The sequence below is a fragment of the Peromyscus californicus genome, unplaced genomic scaffold (genome assembly GCF_007827085.1).
Source record: "Peromyscus californicus insignis strain IS unplaced genomic scaffold, ASM782708v3 Scaffold_9__1_contigs__length_137607984, whole genome shotgun sequence".
NCBI classification, from domain to species: Eukaryota; Metazoa; Chordata; class Mammalia; order Rodentia; family Cricetidae; genus Peromyscus; species Peromyscus californicus.
This window is the reverse complement of record NW_026294617.1, coordinates 64,940,331-64,960,193: the sequence shown is the minus strand read 5'-3', so window position 1 is coordinate 64,960,193 and position 19,863 is coordinate 64,940,331. Positions and strand designations below refer to the sequence as shown.

Here is a 19,863-nt window from a genome sequence, read left to right as displayed (position 1 = left end):
AAGTTCCAAGTTACACTTAGCTGGCAAACTCTCAGTTGAAAGTTGCTTGGAAAGAGGATTTTTGTTATTCTTTAAAGAACAAAATAGAAAAACAGATCATGAGTTTTGTGCTGTCAGAATGGAGACACAATTCTATGACATGCTCATCTCTTCATTCACTTAGAAAGCACAGGGGCCACGAGCTGTGTAAGGACTTTCCAAGTTCAAAGCAGGTGCTAGCAAGACAATTTCAGGCTTGCTCTTTATTTAGCTCCAATGAGCCAAGCATGGGGACAAGCAGGCCAGAGTTAAATTAAACCACAATCAAAAATAACCAGGGTGATGGAGCGAGGTACTGGATTGTATCTAAAAAAAATATGCCTTTAAAAAACTGTGATTGCGACAACCTTCTCTTCCTGCCCTGCCCTGCACAACACATTTTATCAGTATTGGTGACAAGACACTGGCTCGAAAAGGCTGTGGTTCTTCTAGAGGGGTGGGATTATGCAATCTCCTCTGCAGATACATGAGCATTCTGGGGTGCAGTTGGAACAGGCCACCAGAAGGTTCTTGACACCTGACCTTCCCACTTGTGAGTTAAAGATTGCTGTTTTCTTGAAGTAACTTGCTTGGCTATTGGCTTTTTGTTTTTGTTGTTGTTTTGGTTTTTTTCGAGACAGAGTTTCTCTGTGTAGTTTTGGTGCTTGTCCTGGATCTCTCTCTGTAGACCAGGCTGGCCTCGAACTCACAGAGATCTACCTGGCTCTTCTGCCTCCCGAGTGCTGGGATTAAAGGCGTGCGCCACTACCGCCCGGCCGCTATTGGCTTTTTAAACCTTGTTTAGCTATAGCTGTGGAGAACAGCCTATTTGTAAATAAAACCTATTAATTCTAGCTCTTAGCTTGGACTCTTTCAAGAGCAGAGTCTGAGAGGCCTGGGAGCAGGTTATTTGGGAAGTGATCTCATAAAGCAAGAAGGAGAATCTACCAGATGGAGACAGAGAGGGAGGAAAAATCTAATACATGAGAATGTTACTGAGATCACACTGAGTTAGCAGTCTTGATTCTATCAAGACTTCCAGAAATGTGTACAGCTGTGTCCCAGGATCATCTGTAGGCAGAATGGGAGATTGGAACATATAGTCCTGGCTTCTGTCTCTATTGGCTCTAAGTTTCCCCAGGGCATTATCAAATAGCATACTCACCTGACTTCTGGGTTGGTTCTTGATCTCAGTCCCCCGTGCCATCAAAAGCCCTGTCTACCACTGCCTCATAGAAGGGCCCAAGGGACCTCGCCTTGAGATGGACTGTCAAAGCAAGGTGAAGCTGAGACAACGTAGGTTGTTTACTGTTCCCTTCAGTTGGAGGGAGCTGATGGAGACTGGGAGGGTCGGAGATGGGACCACAGAGGTGTCTGCTACAGTCCCTGACTGTGATTTGGAATTCAGCTCTACTCAGCAGTTTGATTTAGATCCTGTGGTCACAATCAACGCACTTGATGGTTGTCTGAATGGAAGATGCAGTTTTAAATCACTGTCCATGAAATGTTGCCACGTGAAGACTAACATCACAACAGTAGCTCATTTCTATCGAGATGTAATTTAAACCCTTGGGTTCTCTCCTCTCAGATACAACTTCCATATTTCCCTTCTACATGCTGCTCTCTCTACCCCAGGGGAAGGCTGGAGGCAACGTTGTAACATTTTAAACATGTCACTTGCCAGATACTATTCTACTACCATTCCTTATAGAGTCTGAGGAGACTATTGGCCAAGATGAGCTTTGGGGATCCGTGTGATTTTGATTTCTCCACATAGTTTCATCTCCACCATCAACCGGAGCATGGCCTGTAGCCTGAATCACCGGTAAAGAATACATAATGGAAGAACAACACAGTGTTAGTTATTGCCCAGCCTGCATTTCCTGAGTGCAGCAGGCAAACGATACTTCGGCAGATAGGTGTGGTGTCAGCTGCAAAGGCTTTGCGGTCTGCTGTGAGTCTGTGCTGCCCTGGCTGAGACACGGGGCAGGGTGAACGATCTCACTAGCTCTCATTTCACGTAAGATAGGGGCAATAATAACTTCCTTTGCTGGGTTGTCGTAAGGACTAAGCATCATGTAAAGTACTGAGCACACTCAACTTTTTATTCTATGTATACGTGTGTGTGCGTGCACGGGTGCGCGTGTGTGCATGTGTGTGTGGGTACTCTCAGGGGTCAGAAGAGGATGTCAAATTCTCCAAAAGTGGAGTTACAAATGGATGTTGGGAACTGAATTCTGGTCTTTGAGAAGGGCTCTTAACCACGGAGCTGTCTCTCTAGTCCCCAAACTGCATTATTTCTATTTTGCATCCCATTTTTACTTAGTTTCTGGGTAAAGCTTAGACTTACTGAAACAAATGCCGTGATTCATCCAGAGTAAGGTGGTTACCATTGAGCTGAGTGTGTAGTGGCAGGAGGGAGGTATGGTTCCCATTCAAACCTCCAGACAGATGGAACCACCGCTCAGCACCAAGGCAGCCTCTTCCAAACCAGAAGTACTCAGCAGCAAGAGGTCGCACAGCCCACATACCCCTACGGCCATGTCTCATTTTCTAGATGTGATGAGACAAAAGACAGGTCCCAAGTGGGATAGATGAGGCTAACTCTCATGAGACCTTCACTGTTGCCTAGCTATCTGGATCCTTTCCACAAGAAGATTTTGATTTAGTCTACAGCCCACGATGATTACCTGCAAGAGCATAGGTCTTCAAATTTTGGGTATAGTTCAGTAGTTAAGCAATTGCCTAGTATCCACAAGATCCTGGGTTCTACCTCAAGTGAAAAAAAACAAGACAAAAAAATGAAATTAAATGCAACACCACCTGGGACACTTGATGACTTTCCAAAAAGGTATGAAGGCATGCTTATATTTGAGGGAATTTATTTCCAGATACTCAATTTTCATATGCACCCTTTAGAAACAGAGTAGAGGTAATTTGAAAACAAGACTGTCTCTTCCATACTCCTTTCATCCTCTTCTTTCTCCTACTTGCTACTGACTGAAGGAATACATGTATCTTTCATCTATCCCACCTCATCCTGCCGTGTACCACCTAGCATGTACAAAACTGAAACCAGGCAAAGGGAGACGTGGAAAGACATGAGTCTTAAAAAGAACCTTGTATTTTCCTTATTCCGGATCCTGCTGAGAGCGCCTGTCAGCTGCTGCAGGATAATGAAGGTAAGTCTGGTTGGCTGACTGCTTTGGGATTAGGACTCTGACAGGCATTGTCCATTAATGAATGAACTAAATGTGATCCCCCAAATTGCATTACAATATTCAAAGCATCTGATACTATTGAAGCATTGAATAAAAAACGTATATTGGAAAGGGTTTATGAAATAAACAATAACTTAATTTTTCTAGTCCTTTATGTATATAATGTATTAAACATGTACCCTAGAATGAATGAAATATACAAATGACAGTCATTTGTTGTGTATGTATGTGTGTGTGTTTTGCATGTATGCGTGTGTATATGTTGTATATATGTGTGTTATGTGTGTGTATGTGTGTGATGCTGGGGATCGGACTCAAGGCCCTCTTCATACTTGATGAGTGTTGTACCACTGAGCTACATCTCCTAGACTTTTCATTTGATAAGTCTTAATAGAGGCACACTAGTGCCTCTTTATTAGAAGAGATGATCTAATGATGGGATAACACATCCGTTTGCAGGTTGGGTGAGTTTCAATTCTTTGATTTAAAAAAAATGAAGGAGAGTGTAATAGAGTTATCAGATCTCAGGCAGTAAGAGTAACTCATGATGACAGACCACCTTGCTAGTTTGGGGTACAAATCAAAGAGAGTTTAAAGAATGGAGTAGTGTCTCTAACACAGCCATGTGCCTTCCACACATACATACCTACATATTTATGTGAGCAGGTCATCTCGGCAACTACATCTTAAACACAGGAAGTAATAACGGTTGTTTCTGAAGCCATCTCACTCCAGCAAGCACTAACATCAACCCAGAAAAAAGTCTTCATCCCTCCCAACTGGAAATATGTTTCTAATGAAGTTTGACTTGTATGCTTAGCAGTTGTCAAAACTTGTAATACATTGATAATTTATTACTAAGAACTTCAAATCAGTTTGAACTCTGTGGGTAGAATGAAAGCCTGAGCTCACAGAATAGAAGAACTGAGTTCAGTGTAAGAGGCTGTGCCTACATCGGACAGTCTGCAAAAGCTGATTGACTGACTAGTACTTCAGTGATGTGTGAGGGGTTGGAATGTTTCAGATCCATAGCCAAATTACCTTGGGCTGTCTTGATACCCCTTGAATACCCATTTATTGCCCATTTCTGTACAAAAGCTAACATTATTGTGACCATTAGTTGAGTCCTTTTGGAGTGTATGATCAGATCCCCTAGTGTCCACAAACCATCAGACAGCATGTAAGGCCTGTATCAGAGGTTTCCACACTTTGCTGTGACCCACCCATCTGATGCTTCCACCAATGTGCTTGTAAAGTATTCTTATTTATTCTGCTACTCAGAACATCTCACGAAACTGTTACCATGTGGGAACACAGAATTTGGTATAACCTAAATCTCTGTTCCCAGACCATGGTCACTCACATTTGGTGTGAGTAGAATAAATGATCCCTGTGAGGTGAAATGTATTTTTAATGCCATTAGTATAAAACTTACAACACACGTTCCTTTAGGTGATAGAGGCCACTCTAGTAACATATTGTGTTCAGCTAGATAAATATGAGGACTATGATAGCTTAAAAGGTAACCTTTACAATATGCTAACATTATATAGTCTACAAATATTTAAATTTACAATGAAAAGTTTGAAGAATAACATTTGTAGGGCACAACAGTTTTTCAAAATTCTTCTAGAATTTCTGGACCTGATCGGGTCCTAGTCCTTTGGAATAATGTGTCTTTTGTTTTGAGGACATGGGAGAGGCAGGCCCAGGGTGACTGTTGCGTGGATGGGTCCCTGAGAGTTTGATATGAAGCCTAGCCTCTTTGAGTGTGACTTCAAATTCTGGATTGTTTCTGGAGCCAGCCTTATGTCTTACCCAGAAATAGGCTTTCGCTGCTATTTTAGAGCCTTTTTTGTTCAGATTTGTATCTCCTTAAATATGCTTTCTTCTTTGGGAGCATCCCTGACATGTGGGATGTTCATGTGAGTTCCTATCGCTACCACTTGAATCACGATTCTGTCCTAGCAAGTGTGTTATGCTCATTACTTCATCCAGTATGTGTATGCCAGGCACTGTTCAAGGAGCTGAACTTACCTCTGTGAAGAAAACAGGCATGGCTATACTTCGTGAAATACACCCCTCAATGGAGTTAGAGAAGTCAGTACAAAAGAGAAGCGTTGGGTAGACACGTGACTGAAGACAGTAAGTGCTGCATATGAATGGAACATTGTTGTTAGTGAGAAGAACCGGGGTACTTACTTTTATGTGGCTAGATAGGATAATAGAAACTGAAGTCAAAAGTGTGAGAAGAAGCCACCAAGCTAAAATGCTGAAATCGTGTCCCAGTGAATAGAAACAACACGTGGAAAGACCGGCGCTAAGCATCTGGTTTTCTGGGGACCCTGAGAGAAAGACACTGCTGCTGGAGTATTGAGCAAGGGTTGGGCTGAGGGACAAGTGACACAGAATGAAGTTAGAAAACAGCGAGAACTCCCACAGGGGCCGTGTTACTGGGTTCAAATTTCAGCACGGAAATCCAAAGGTTTGATTTATTTTTTGGGAGAACTCTACTGCCCTTTGAAGATCGCGTTGGGGGTGGGGCAAGGTAGCGAGAAGGAGCCCACTTCGGAAATGTGTCAGCCAACGGTGGGTAGGATGACGTCACTGCCAACAACCCCGGTGTCTCTGCAGCTTATGTCAGCATCGTTTCCGTCCCTGTGTGGTTTCTATCCACTGCAAGTCAGCGGGGCACTCTGCTCCGCCGCCTCAGTTCAATGGGGGACCCAGGCTGGTGGGTCCTTGAACAGAGGTGGTAGGGATGGATGGCAGGCCCCGTGCACTGACTCCTAAGACCTCTGTCTGGCATCACGCCACTTCCACCCGTCGTTTATTATAGATTGAACTATATGGCCCGTTCTGAGGTTGGCAGCTATGGAAGGTGTCCCCTTCCGGCAGGGGCCCTGCAGAGAAAGAAAGTAGGAAAAGAGGGGTGCTGTTATGTAATGTACTTCGGAAGGCCACGGTTGTGCTGTGCGAGTGACGTCAGCGGGGAGTGAGAGATGGAAGATCTGAGGGTCGTTTTGGAGCTACTTTGGGGGTGGACGAGACGAGGGCTTTTGCCAAGATGTCCTTATTAGACAGGGAACCGCGTGAAATGAACTGCAGTGTTCATGTCTCCGGGGCCACACAGTTTTCCCAAATGAATGAGTGGGATCCCAGAAACCTAACACGTGTCCTGGGAGGATAACATGGCTTGGATTTCCCCCAAAAGGGCTGAACCTCTTATATAAAGAGAGAGAAGACTCTTTTTTTTTTTTTTTTTTTTTTTTTCAAACCCAGAATAGATTCTCTCACTCGGGTTCTCTGCAGGACTGAGAGCAAAATTGATTTAGGTAATCCTCCTCTATGCCATGGAGCTGCTCCAGGAGCCAGCCTGTCCTATACCATCAGGCTCCCTTCTCCCTTAGGTTTTAAATTTCTTCCATTTCTTATCCATTTCAGATCTCCTTACACTCCAGGACAGAATAGGAGAAGAGATGTCTGCAACAGTGCCTTTGGAGAAAATAGATTCTAGATACAGCCAATAAATCCTGCACAGCACATAACTCTCTTTAACAAAGAGAATGGCCGGGAGAGGGGGGAAAGGCTGCAGAAAACAAACCATCAGAAACGCCCCCAGGAAGCCTGCTCTCTGGCCTCTGCTGCCAGCAGGAGGGCACTGGCTGTCCCTTCTACTCAGCAGCCCTTCAGCTCCAGCCCCTGGGGAATGCTGGGTAACGAAACTCACCTGCTGTGCCTATAACAAGCAGGATGATGGGGGCCAGTGGGCACTGCCCACACGGTGGGTGACTCAGCTTCTCCAGAATAAGCCTGTATGTGTGGAGTAAGTAGTGGGCTCTGACTGGGTTCCCAGGGCTTTCCTGCCTCCTTCCAGGGCCAGTGTCATTGTCTCCAGTCCAAATGAATCATCCAAAGAGGGCTCTGTGGTGGGGGTGATGTGGGTGGAGGGAGTGCCCGGAAGGACCAGGTTCTGCATCTGCTCAGGGGATTCCCCCCTGGAGGTGTGTCTCTGGTTATCTACTTAGTTCAACACCTGGGCATGGGGGCTGGTGGGAGAGGGATGCCCTTCACAGATCATCACCATGAAGTCACAACTATTCTTGCCTTTCCCTGCTGCCAAGGCCTCCCTGCCCCCAAGCATCCCTCAGGCTTGATCCCTCTCAGCTCTGTAGCCAGCACAGGAAGGAGCAGGGCTGCTGGGAAGAGCTGGTGTGGAAGCTGGTAGCCTACTCCCCTCAGAGGCATGGACAAAGAGGGTGTCTGGGAATTCAGACAAAGGTAGTCCTTCAGACTCTGGTCCTCAAAGCTCTCCTGCCATCCAGCCCTTCAGGTCTGGCACTGAGCCCTGGCTTCATCCTCAGAGAAAGAATCGGCTCAGGACTGACTCTGGGTTCCCCAAACACTTTGCACAGAAACCAGTTGCTTCCTCAGGCACAGAGGATAAGAGACTGACTCCAGTTTGATTTAAGCCACTGAGGCACCATCTGAAAATAATTTTCCCATGGCATATTTTTGGAGACTGAAGTGTCATAGATAGGGGTGGGTGGGACCAGTTCCCTCCTCCCTTGGTGTCTTTTAATATAAATCTGGGGCTGAGGGGATGGTTCAGTGGGTAAAGTATTTGCCATGTGTTTTAGTTAATTTTCTATTGCTGTAAAGAGACACCATGACCAAGGCAACTTATAAAAGAAAGCATTTAATTTAGGGCTCACGGTTCCAGAGAGTTGGAGTCCGTGATCATCATGGTGGAGAGCGTGGCAGCAGGCAGGCAGGCATGATGCTGGGGCAGTCTCTCAGAGCTCACATCTGCGCCACAAGCCGGAAGCAGAGACAAAGAGCTAACTGGAACAGCTGGGAGATTTTGAAACCTCAGTGACACACTTCCTTCAACAAGGCCACAAACCTTAATTCTTCCAAAAAAAAAAAAAAGTTCCACCATCTGGGGACCAAGTATTCAAATATATGAGCCTATGGGGGGTCCTTCTCATTGAAACCACCTCAGCATGCAAATGTGAAAACTCTGAAGGTTGGATCCTCAACACTCATGTGAAAGTTGGACTTCTGCCCATAGTCCCCATGCTCAGGAGACGGGGACAGGAGATCACTGGGTGCAGCTGGCTGTTTAGATGAGCTGGATTCACTGAACTTTGGGTTCATCAGGAGACCTTCCCTTGGTAAATGAAGTAAAGAGTGATTGAGGAAGACAACGAACAACCCCTGGCTTCCACTTGAGCAAACACACACACACACACACACACACACACACACACACACACACACACGTACACATACACACACACACACAGAGACATACACACACACACACACACACCACTCCCTGCATACATGTGTCCATTCATGCTAAAATGTATATATACATTTACATGTACTGCACACACCTACTCATCCAGGAAAAAAAAAACATGTAAATCTATTATTAATGACAAAAACTAAATAATCCTCCATCTTCATCTACTCCACAGCAATGCTTGATTAGGCCCCCCTTGGTTTTGCCGTAGACGACACCCCTGGCTGAATCCACCTAATATGAAAGACTTTTCTCTGGAGGATCTTCTCTCCTGCCGTCTACCGGGGAAAGTTACTTTCCTCTACACAGTACCACAACTCCCTCCTCAGAGAAAAGCAATCCTTTGCTTTCTTCTCCTGTCTCCAGGGGAAGGTATCTTTCCTAACTGCAGAGTTAGCTATTCCCAGGAAAAGGAAAGAAAATAGCCTGGCTCTTAAGACTTTCTAAGTAGTGAGTTTCCTTTCTAGATTCACAAACCTCAGAGCACTTGACATCCATATAACTGCAGCCCATACGTCAGAAAAGCAGGACCGCCTGAGGTGTGGAACCGCCTTGGATTTCATCTCCAACTGTCTAATATACTTTCCCACAGCTCCCCAGACAAGCCTTGTGCCTGCAACTCCTAAGGTGGCCTTTATGGATGGGAGACATTTTGTCACTGTCCCAGAATACCTGACAGAACAGGAGGAAAAGAAGAAAAGGTTTACGTATCTCATGGTTTCAGTCCATCGCAGTCTCCACTGAAAGAGTGAAATGGGTCAATAGAATGTGGCCAGGAAACCAGGAAAGGGAGCGCAGGAATGGGCCAGGGCAAGACACAGCTCCTAAGGACATGCCGCATGGGTTACTTTCTCCAGCCAGACCCCACCTCCTCTTTTCATCACTTCCCAATAATGCCATCACACTAAGAATCCACCAGGGATTGATCCGTTGGCTGAGTCAGCATCCTCAGGACCCGATCGCTTGTCAAGGCCCATCAGCTAGTAACCAAGTCCCCATCTACCACATGAGCCTGGGGAGGACACTTGCTCCTCAGTCCTTGCTTTATTAGTTATTTGTTTGTTTGTCTGTCTTCTGGTGAGACAGCGTTTCTCTGTGTAGCCCTGGGCGTCCTGGAACTCTCTCTGTAGACCAGGCTAGCCTCGAACTCACAGAGATCCACCTGCCTCTGCCTCCCGAGGAGTGCTGAAGTTAAAGGTGAGCATCACTACTGCCCGGCTACTTTACTAGTTTCTAAAGGAACCTTTTCACTTGTTCCAACAGCAGTCACTGGCCTCCCCCAGGACCAACCACTGAACTCTAGAGATTGGTGGTTGTGACCGTTTGCCTGACAGAAGCAAGTTATGGGAAGAGATGTTTGTTTTGGCTCATGGTTCAGGAATATAGTCCGTAATTATGGGGAAGACAGTGGCTGAGGTGGGTCCGTCCGAGGTGTTCAGGAGTGGCGGCAGGGGCAGGGGGAGGGGCAGGGGGGTTGCAGGATTTTTCTTACATGAGGTGTGTCATGAGACAGGTAACATGGAGCACCAAGTGTGATGGGAGACATTTCATATTCAAACCATAATAGCATCCAATCCTCCCATCAGGAGGACCCCAGGATCTGAGGGAGGTTGGAGTTGAGCGGTCATGGCAGTTGGAGGTAGTGGACTAACCAAGTCCCGTGTCAGGGCTTTTCACCAGTATACCTGATGCTGCTGCCTCTGCCTGTTCCCCACAAAAGGAGAGAAGAGCCAGGCCCCAGGAGCAAGCCCTGAAATTTCTCAGCAAACACCTTGGTGAGTTTGAGTAGCACTGTGAAGCTGTCCCCAGGTCACTCAGTCCCTGAGTAATGGGGCTATTCTACCATGTCTCCCAGGAATTGAATCAGTTACAGTGGTGTGTGTGTGTGTGTGTGTGTGTGTGTGTGTGTGTGTGTGTGTGTGTGTGTGTTCTGGAGCACGTGAGGAATTCAGACAACAGCTTGCAGGAGCCTGTTCTCCCTTTCCACCATGTAGGGGTCAAACTCAGAGCATCAGGCTTGCCTACTCTCTGAGCCGTCTCACTGGCCCTACGAATTGAATCTAGCAGAAAGTGCTGATATTTGGAGCTGGGCCATCCACCTGGGATGTCAGAGCAGGAAAAGATGTGATGGGCTGAGGTGGTAGCCAGGGCCCCAGGCTTTGGGCCCTGGATGGTGACCCTCCTGCACAGCAGACACTCATTCTCAGATGTGTACCAGGTCCCTATTTGCCAGCGATCAGAAGGTTCAGAAAGCTCAGAGGGCCTGGTGCCCCCAGCAAGTCAGCCTGCCTCAGCCACCATCTGCTCATCAGAACGAGCAGATCTCCCAAGCAGACTGTTGGCTGGAGGTGGCTGAAGCCGGTGCCTGGTTCTCCCGTTGTGGCTGCGGAGAGGGGCAGAGGGCACAGACACTGTGCTGGATCATGTTCTGGGGCTGCCGATGCTATCTGCCCTTCTAGGAAAGGACACAGACAGGACTGTGGGGAGGGCAGAGTTCTGCTACCCCTACCTTGGCCTGAGCTTAGTCTCCAGTCTGGTAGTTGACGTTCTAATCCCACAGTGATACCCAGGGCTTGCGTAGAGACAATGATAAGAAATGTGTTTTGCTTTCAGATGGCAAATTAAAAATAAGACTTCTGATTTTTTTTTTAAAAAAAGCAAAACACAAAATTGGACTCCAAAATAATCCCTTGCCTCCTGCTATTAACATTGTACCTTATTTCTGATACTTAAAAGGGGGCGGGGCTTAACAGACATGCCAATCAACAACTCCTCTCATTATTGCCAGACCTAGGGGAAGAGCAGATCCCACTCCTTGGGCTAGCTTGACAGCTAAGCAGTAGTGACACAAGCCAGAGAATGCAGACCGTGCGGCTCCCTCCTCCCGCCCCCCGCATCCCTTTCCCAGCAGTGTCCAGTGCATAGCAAGTCCTGAACTAATGAGTTCATCATGGGGTCAGCTCTGAACCCGGCTGACTTCTCAGCTCCCAGGCCCAGGGAAAGCAGGAGAGACTTGTTCTCGCACTGACCTCAGATGAAAATTTGATAAACTGTTGATTCCTTTGGTTATTTATGAGTTATTACATGCATATAAATGAACATATTTTACCAGCTGTACAATTACATTTTATCAGGATGAAACATGCATTTCATTCCGCAGGCTGCTGACCGGCTAAAGATGAAGTTTTCGAATGCTATTAGAATTTGTGTTCACGAGTGCATATCTGACCCCCAAAGGGTACTTCTAAGAATCCCAGGATCTACCACTGCAGAGTGAACCAGACCAGCTTCAGTTCCGGGAGAAGAGACAGAAGTCTATGGCAGCCAAGCCCTGCCCCCTGAGCCAGCAAACACCCTATGCTCATTACTGGGCATGAGAAGGCAGAAATAGGATTAGGATCCAAGGTAGAGGTCCCTTGGGCTGGTTTATCCCCTACCTCTGGTTCCTTGGGAATGGCGCTTCTAAGACTGCCCAAGCAGCTCTACCAATGGGTCTAAGACATGCTGCAATGGACAGTCTGCCGTGATCTGTGCCACTCAGTGACTCCACATGAACCGTCCTGTATGATCCTGTAGCTCCTTATGTCTACACGTTTCCTTTCAGTGCATCAGCATCAGACAGAGGGCAGCTAGCCTTTGGGAGATGACACAGTTCCTGGACTAAGAGTTTAGGTATTTTAAATCAGGACAAAAGACCCTAGATAAAACACTAAGCAGGCTAGGAGCTGAAGCGCCTGTGAGAGAACCTGTGGTAAGGTGTCGACGGAGTCGGGGGTTCTCTGAGCACTGACTATATGCTAAACAAATTATATCAAACATATGCCTCCTAGTGGCCCACAGGCCTTTCTTCATTCTAGACCTGTGGGAGTAAATGTGGTTTTTTAAAAAGGGCATTTCATGCTTTAGAGAGGCAATGGGATGCATATATTAATAATATACACATTAATAACATTCCCGGCAGTCTTGGGTGGCACCTGATAATCTAACACATAAGTATCTTTGTAGTTAAGTAAGGAAGCATTCACTACTAATGGGATAAAGTCTATAAAAAGCCTCAGGTTAGATTAGGTCAGATTTTGCTTCTGTTAGTTGGTTGTAAACTTTGCGTGTGTGTGTGTATGTGTGTGTATGCTTTATGAAGTTCAAATTTTGTGGGCAGGGATTGTATCTCATCTAACTTTCAATGTATGACTACATTGACCAGTAAAGATAGTTTAGTAAAAGCGTTTCAATACTTAGCATGCCTTTTTGAGATTATACCTTTCTCAGTCAGTGGCCATCTCTAAAGAAAGCGATGAACATCATTCCAGAATTCACCAAAGTTTAAAGGTGCCTGGTTGACTCCTTATTTGGTACCCAAATCCCAGCATGTCTGTGTCAGTCAACTTTTTATCTCTATAACAAAATGCCTGAGATAATTAACAAGACAAGGGGGTTGTTTCGGCTCATGGTTTTGGAGGCCCATGCTCCGTTTCTCTCCTGCTTACTGACCTGTGATGCAACAGTGAATTATGGCAGAAGGGGGCAGGGAAACCAACAGAAGAAGCAGTGTGTCTCTAATACTTGCTTCAAGGACATAACCCCAGTGATCCAGCTAGACCCATGTTCCAAAGGTTCCACCACCCTCCAATAGCCCAACTGAGTGGTGATCGAGCCTTTAATGGGCCTTTAGAGAATATTCTAGATCTAGACTGTAATAGTCCTAAAGCTCTAATTCCTTCCTTGGGAATTCCCAAGGAATTACTTCTGTCATTCCCAAGGAACTGGTAGGGTCCTTTAGATTTTAAGGAAGGAACCTGATTAGGAAACATTCTTCCTTCAGGTGGTGGTCTCCAAGATTGTAAGAACCCTTTTAATTGTACAAGCTCCCTGTCTGATTGCTGGGCTAAAATCCTTGCATTGCTGCTTACCGGTTGTGAGACTTCAGATAAACCTTCACACTTCTTCACACTACAGCTGCACCCTCACTGTGAATAATAGTAACAAGAGCTGCCATTTCAGAGGGCTATCACAAGGGCAAAGTGAGCTAATGCTAGGAAAACTCTTAGAGGGGCTCCAGGCACATAGAGGGCTCTCAGTTAATGCTGGCTGCTTTGACCATTTGATCATTATCTGTTTGCATTATTGGACAGAATAATGACACCCCCCCCCCAAGAACCATGTCTGACTCCTTGGTACCCTCCCCCAATATGTTACCTTACAGGTCAATGGGACTTGGGAGATGTGATTAAATGAAGGACATGTAGGTGAGGCGATGTCCTGGATTGTGCAAACAATGGCAGACATCATAAGAGAGATGCCTCTCCTGTGGTCAGAAAGGCTCTGGAAGGCTGGAGCAGAATCAGGAAGGAGTTGCAGGGCTGACCTTGTCTGCTAGTCCAAGACAGCAGGAAGTTACTGGAAGCTGGCATGGATGAGGAAATAAATCTTGTCTCAAAACTCCTAGAAAGGAAAACAGCCCTGTCAACATGTCGGCTTTATCCCGGCGGGATCTATGTTAAGCATCTAATCTAGAGAACGTGAAGATGGCAAAGTGTTGTTTGAAGCCCCCCCAAGTGTGTGGCAATCTGATGTGGCAGCAATAGGAAATTCATGGTGCCTGTTTCTCTGATGAGCAGCATCCTCACTCACCTCTTCAGTGCTACTTGGAATAAAGAACTTATCAATGATCCTGCAAATGTATGTGTAAACCATAGCGAACAGCTTCACCTGGAAAACAGAGGAATTAAGATGGACAATAAAGGTAAAAAGGGCTTCATGACTATTTGCCAGGGTAATATTAACAATAAGATAATTAAAAATTAAATTGGATAGTAACAATGATATTGAAAGGAGACCAGTAACTATGGGCAGGCATGCAGGGAAATTGGCCATCCATATGTTCTGGTAGAAATGGATATAAGCAGTATGGGAAAGTATCTGGTGTTTACTCAGATTGCTATGTGTACTTGATATACCAATCATTTCCACTCCACTCAAACTATATTCCCCAAGGATTTAAAAGGACTGCCCCCGCCTAATTTGAGTGTTAATATTTACTGCAGCATTGTTCAAAACACCAAAAGATGAAAATGATCCAAATGTCCATCAAATGAATGAATGAGTGAAGAAATAAGTGAAATAGAGGATGACCGTAAAGTTAAATATTTCTAGGTCATGAGAAGAATGAAGTTCCAATTCCTGCTACTATGGATGGCCATGAAAAGAGTGTGCTAACTAAAGAGAAGTGGACATGCACAGAAAGTTACAAAGCATATTATTCCAATTACACGACATATCTGGAATAGTTTTGAAAGAGAAAAATAAATCCATAGAAACAGAGAGCAGATTGGTGGTTGCTAAGGGCCGGGAGAGAATGCTAGGGAGTGACTGCTCACTGGTCTCTGGAATTCTCTTGGACTGATGAGATTTCATCCAGAGAGGTGATGACTGTAAACATGGAGAAAACATTGACTATCTCCAGAACCTAAAGGGTTAAACTGCAGACTATGTGAATGTACTTCAACTTAGAAAATGTGACAAACAGACAGAAATATTCTTCTGTTTTAAAAAGCCTACCAATGAAAAGAAATAGTAGTAATCATAGACTGTGATGTTTCTCTAATATCTAGAAATAGTTTGCTCAGAAAGTGGCATGAGTTTGTGTGTGTGTGAGGGGGGTGGAGGAACAGCTGTATGCAATGTCAAGAAGTAGCAGGCACGCGCACGCGCACGCACACGCGCACACACACACACACACACACACACACACACACACACACACAGACACCTCCCCCACCCCCCTAGAATATAAAACGAAGACAAAACAAAAGATGATGCTGGAGCTGAATAGGTCCTGTAACCCCCTTCTTCCCCTCATCCCAAGCCTTTTGGAGAAAAGATGATACATGGATGAAATCTGAAGATGCTATCAATGGGCTCCAGCTCCAGGGGAAACAGACTGAAGGGACAGTAGACAGCACTGGGATAATCCTGGAAGAGCCTTTCCAGGAACTTACCAAGTTTCAGAGGCCGTGTTGGAGGCAGGCGGGGCTTCTAGATCTCTGTGTGCTGCTGCAGGGATAAGCTGAAGCCAAGGGAGCGGGCCATACCTTTGTTCAGGTGGACAGGGCTCCAGGGAGAAGTTAACTGCATTTCAGAAAGGAGGGAAACATTGGGCCCTGTAGCCTGGCTCTAGACCATTCCCTAGAGATCTGTGTGTTAATGGTGTGGTCCCCAGGTGGTGTGCCTGGAAGGTGGTGGGAATTCAGCAGGTGGAGGAGTTTTATGTGAAGTCTTTAGGTTACTGGGGATGTGCCCTGGAAGGGGACTGTGGGTATCTGGCTCCTTTCTATCTTTTGTTTCCTGCCCATGAAAACATGTACTTCCCTAGCATTGCCATTTGTGTCCCTCACTAGAGGCCCAGAGCAATAAATGATTGACCTCATCCGGGATTGGAACCTCTAACCCTGTGAGCCAAAAGAAACATTTTTCTGTGAGCCAAAAGAAACATTTTCCTGTGAGCCAAAAGAAACATTTTCTCTGCGTAAGTTAATTATCTCGGGTATTTTGTTACAATGGATGAAAGATGACCAACATAGGCTACAAGCAAGGACCCACTGAAGCCCAGCTGGACCAGCATCCTTCTTTCTCCCACATATTTAGGCTACAAAAAAAGGAGGACTGAAAGTAACACCTAGCCTTCAAGCTACAGTTCAAAGTGGGAAATTTAAAAACTTCTACACGAGGCAGGAGGATGTCAAGAAAAACCGATCTGAACCATATTCTAGGGAACCAATAGATAGTCAAAATCATCTGTATTGGACATAAGATGAGAAGGTGGTACAATCTTTGTATAAACATTCTAAGAAGAAAAACACATGGTAAAGACACACAAAAAAAAGCTGACCGTAAAGACAAAACTAAACCGCTAAGCAGGTTTCTTGCGAGTGCATTGTGCCATGCAGTAACTTAATGGAAACATTAATGAAACAAAGGATCAGAACAAGGTGATAAACTACAACATGACCTGGAACAAGGTATTGAAGAGTCTAAGGGATAGAATAAAATTCTGAATAGCAGAGAAACAGAGAGAACAGTTTTAAAAACTCGAAGGGGTTGATGAGGAAGAGTCCACACTGCTCTTGCAACAGACCTGAGTTCAGTTCCCAGCACCCATGTCAGGTGGCTCACAGCTGCCTGTCACTCCAGCTCCAGGGGAATATGACGCCCTCTTCTGGCCTCATCAGGCACTTCACCCTCATGCACAAATGCACATGCAGACACATACATATGCACATCATTTGAAAATATAGAAGAAACAGAGATGATGAGTACAAGTAGAAAATCGTACTAATTACAGTAAAGAGAAAATTACAGAGAACACAGAGTAAGGAATAATTAGAGAAGAGCTAAGTGGTTCAAAGACAACTCAGTACAGGACAGTTGATGTTCTTGAAGGGAACGTGACAAGAGAAAGCAGAAAAGTATCAGAAAACATAATACCAAAAGGTTTTCTGAAGCGATGCAAGAAATGATTCATTGCTTTAAAAAAAAAAAATCACACGGTAGGTGTCTCTCTGTCAACACCCAATGCTCGAGAACAGTAGATAACGTCTAACACAGGAAAAAGAAGTGTGGCCGAAATATACTATTCATCTAGTCCGATTTTCACTCCAGTATAAAGGTAACAAGGTGAACATTTGCAAACAAAGCAAAACTTTATAAAAATAGCATCCGTTAGCCTTCCAGCAGGAAGTCTTCAAGATGCACGCTGAAGCAGACTGCCTGGGTTCGGGTTCCATTTTCATCCCTTACTAGTGCTATAATTAGTGTTTGGCATTTCTTTTTGCTTCTGCTGCCTCATCTGTTTAACAGGGACTTGGGTTGTTTTTAGAGATTCGGTGATTTCATCTATCTGTCTGTCTATCTATCTGTCTGTCTGTCTATCTATCTTCTATCTACCCCTAGCTCTATTGTGGTGTCTGTAACTATAGTTACAGTGCTTAGAACAGTACCAGGCTCATGGTAAAGGCCTTATGAGCAGGTTTGTTCCGACCAATATTGTATATTGTTGTGTGAAATCTATCCCACCAAGACCTAACTGGAAAATGATAGAATAACCTCAGGGGAGTATTGAATCAAATAGAGAACTAAGATGATCAAAAGCAACAACAGAGAGAAATGTGATTGCTGGACACAGGGTGAGCACACACACCTTGACCAAGCAAATGAAATGGAACACACACCCGGCCGATCAGGACGTACCGTGAGGAGGGCACGGGAAAGGACGAATGTGCCGGACACTTAATCTCTTTAGAAAACTCTCTCAGTTTATATTGTCTAAAATAAAAACAACTAGAAAAACAGCCTCTGTTTAATGGCCCCCATTGCTTTTAATTGTTCCCATTGCTTTAACGGTACCCATTGCTTTCTGTATCCATAGAGCCGTCCTTGAAGAAGAGTCAAATTCTATGAGGGTTAGAATTTTTTTATTTAAGTTTCTCTTGTTTTCTATTAAATTTATATATAGCTGTATCTCTAATTTTTTATTTTGTAAGAAATGCAACAGGATCTAACTGTGATAGAATCATTTGTGTTTCTTGATCCACGCCTCCACCCCTTATAGAGCAATATACTTGCAGGAGTTATTGGGGTTGGTGAGTCCTGCAGTGATCTTTTTATATGTATCTTGAGTCTTTATAATATGCACGCAGAAAACCAGGGAAGTCATTACTTTAAAACAAACCAATTAAATAACCATCTAAATTTACAAACCACTTCACAGCCCTGTAAGGAATGACTCACACCTGCTCAAATACATTTTGATCTCGAAAGAAGAGATTGTATGTGTAATCAAAGTCAACCTTTTCATATTTTGTCAACTATTTTCCACTCTATTACTTAAGCATTCGGGAACAGTTCTGTCTTGTCAACACCCAGCTGGAAACAATAGCTTACCTGGGATGGAAAACCGTGGCTGAGGGGTTTGAAGCGACTCACAGGAACACAATTTCCCATGTCAGGGGGAAATGGTCTCCACCAAGTAGCCTGTAATTTTCTATGTTTGTGAGCAAGGAGGTAAGGCTTCCAAACCAACCAATTTCTTCCCTTGCCTTCCCATACCACCATGGTAATGTTGTTCTCTCTTGACTAAGATAACCCTGATAAGCTGTAATGGAACCTGAGGCTGGAGTTCTGGGTTCAGGAGTTGGTTGATCCCCTGAGCATCCTTCCCTTTGTTCTACTGTATCTTGGTCACTCCCTCTTTATACTTCTTTGTGATGCTGGCATCCCCTTACTAGCCCATGAGCATCCTGAGGATGAAGCCAGGCTTTGCTCATCCATCCTTCCTTGGCCTTGCACAGAGCCTGCCTTAGAAAGCTGCTCATTGGGCTCTTGCTGTAAGGCCGAGTGTCCATGTTGAGTAGCCTGCATCTGTGTGAGAGAAATAGCTGTGATAACATGTCTGTTTTCTCTCTGGATCTTGCAAGACTGAAAAGTGTGACCAGAGTCAGCCATGTGACCAAACCCACTGCTAGAAGTACGTCAGGCTTCTCTATTATCTAGGAGCCCCAACCACCACCACCCCCTTTTTTTCTTTTTTTAGAGGCAACAAAGAATCTCTAAGACCATCCAGTGTTGACTAATTCTATCAGTTTAACCAAGGCGAACAGACCTGGAGAAGTCATTTGTCCCATGAAGGTAGGAAGCAAAGATCAGAGAATGGGAATCAAGGCCAAGGAGGTACTTGATATGAGATCCACATCAGACCAGCATTGTCTTCCTGCACTTGCTTACCTAATTTATTTATCTGCAATTAATTAATCCATTCATTTCTTGTGTTGGCGATAGAACACTTGCATGCTAGGTAAGTGATCAACCAATAAGCTATGCCCTTGGCCAGTTTCTTTCTAATGGATTACAACACAGACAACATTTTGTTGTTGTTGTCTGGGAATTAAAAGAATAAGAAAGAGAGTGGGAAACCTCCATGTGTTACTAGGATTGTGTTTCTTGACTAGTATGCAAATTGGAGCAGGAAGTCATCTGCCCTTTTTGCCTTTGAATATAGAGGGATGATCAGGTGGCACATTGTGACCTGCTAGTGGGAATAATCATTTACAGAGGAACTCTCTCTCTCTCTCTCTTTTTTTTTTTTTTTTTTTTTTTTGGTTTTTTCGAGACAGGGTTTCTCTGTGTAGCTTTGCGCCTTTCCTAGAACTCACTTGGTAGCCCAAGGTAGCCTCAAACTCACAGAGATCCGCTTGGCTCTGCCTCCCGAGTGCTGGGATTAAAGGCATGCAGAACTCTCTTAGCTTGGCCTTCAGTGAT

At 44.9% G+C, this 19,863-nt stretch overlaps 1 long non-coding RNA gene across 1 annotated transcript in view; it reads left to right on the top strand.

The window, feature by feature from the left end:
- Nucleotides 1–462: 462 nt before the first annotated feature.
- The window catches only part of LOC128105796 (uncharacterized), a 56,422-nt gene continuing 37,021 nt past the window's right edge, over nt 463–19,863 (top strand). The window contains exon 1 of the long non-coding RNA XR_008216497.1: nt 463–571. This is a non-coding gene — a long non-coding RNA (uncharacterized LOC128105796). The remainder of the gene's footprint in view (nt 572–19,863) is intronic.